Raw genomic sequence first — 2,080 nt, 5'->3', positions numbered from 1 at the left:
CCTTAAAATATCACGTTCCCCTTCGTTTGATCGTCGTTTTTTAATTTACAAAAGTATAGATTTACAATTATGTACCTCCGTCAGCGTGAATACCTGTGAGTGTGTGTGTGTGTGTGTGTGTGTGTGTGTGTGTGTGTGTGTGTGTGTGTGTGTGTGTGTGTGTGTGTGTGTGAACAAAGAAATTTAAATCTGTTCATGCAGAATAATATCTTTATACACGATTAAAAGTTTGGCATTGGTCGTAAATAAAGTCAAAATCAGGCCAGCGATAACTAGATCTATGTGAGTTAAACTGAAAAGCGGATTATGATTACCCTCCAAAAACTTGAAAAAAATGTCACGTAATTACACGTAAAGAAATTCCAGTAAGAAAAGCAACGACTTCAACATCAGCGAAATTACTTTATAGCAACAACCACGGAGCCTTTTCAAGGGACGTGATCAAGTAATTGATAAAGAGATGATGACAAAAAGGAAGTCGCCTCCCCTTTATCTCCTCTTTGTAAGAGGGACAAAAGAAGAGAAAAAGAAGAAAGATAAAAACTAATAAGATAAGATAAGATAAGATACATCTTTATTGTCCAAATCCTGGCACATTGGTTTGGTGTTTCACCACGTGTACACACACACACACACACACACACACACACACACACGCGCGCGCGCGCGCACACACACACACACGCCCACACGTGCTCACACATGCACACACACACGTAGGCTTACAATCACATGCATAATATAAATGAGCAGTAATTTATACAAAAATAATCGTAAGCTAGATACACACTCAAATGTATTTTGATGCTTGCTCTAAGGTCGTAGATATACTTATACAAGATGGTTAAGATGAAAGCATTTTGATAGATGATGGTAAAAATGACCTTCTATATCTTTCTTTGTTACAGATCAGAAACCTAGATCTTTTACTTCTGACTGATGTTTTTATTTAAGGGAACAAGGGATGTTTGTTGTCTAAAGAGATGGAATTATTTTTTTAGTGCAAGCTGTTATGTACAATTCATCCAAGTAGGGGAATGTAGATGTTGAAATTTTACATGCTTTCCGTATTAGTCGATTTCATTTTTCTTTATCTTGTTGTCTTGTGTTCCCGGCCCATGCTGTTATACAAAAAGTGATCATATTTTCTATGGTTGAATGGTAGAACATGGACATCAATGTTTTATCAACTTTAAAATACTTTAGCTTCCTTAGAAAAATAGTCTTTTATTCACTTTTTTATACAGGAGAGAAGTGTGGACACGCCAGTTGAGTTTGTTGTCAAATACTTAATACTAAGTATATAATATTTAATATTAAGTAAATGTACAACCGGCAGATTGAGTGTTGTATTTTACGTTAAAGTTCTTTTTTTTTTTTTTTTTTTTTGCTCAAGTTCTAACGCCCAACTGGACACGGTTTGTTCGCTTCGAAGGCGATTGAGCTTCATGACTTAGAACGAGTAAGCCAAGTAGGTCTATGTTCTGAATGGAGTCGACGTTTACTGCTAGAAGCGGTTTTAAGTTTTAACCCTATCCGTACACCCTGGGGTCAATTTGTACCCCCGGGGTTGTATTCTTCACATTTAAGAATACTTCTAGTTCGAAGATCTCTTTGAAACTTTCAGTATTTCTCAAAAAATGATTTTGACAGACTGCTATCCAAAGCTTTCGGATCGGATTAACGAGTAAATTTCCTCCTTCAAAGTGGTGGCACAGAGTTCCCCATGTCGTAAGGATACGATAGTAAAACACGACGTACGGATAGGGTTAAAGAGTTGAAATTTCGTGGTTTTGTTTACTTAGCTATTTTTTTTTGGGGGGGTCAGTATTTAGATTTGGTATATCGACTATTAGTACGTTAAAAAAAAGAATGTGTTTTTGTAGTAGTTTCTGTTCGAGGTAGCCTGTTCAGAAAAAAAAATACGCACCGTTTGCTTACTTTTTAAAAAAAGTAATAAGTTTGACGATATATACTGATGATGATGATGATGATGATGATGATGATGATGATGATGATGATGATGATGATGATGATGATGGTGATGATGATGATGATGAGGAGGAGGAGGAGGAGGAGC

The sequence above is a fragment of the Aplysia californica genome, unplaced genomic scaffold (assembly GCF_000002075.1).
Source record: "Aplysia californica isolate F4 #8 unplaced genomic scaffold, AplCal3.0 scaffold00209, whole genome shotgun sequence".
Classification (NCBI taxonomy): Eukaryota; Metazoa; Mollusca; class Gastropoda; order Aplysiida; family Aplysiidae; genus Aplysia; species Aplysia californica.
This window is presented reverse-complemented; position numbering follows the sequence as displayed.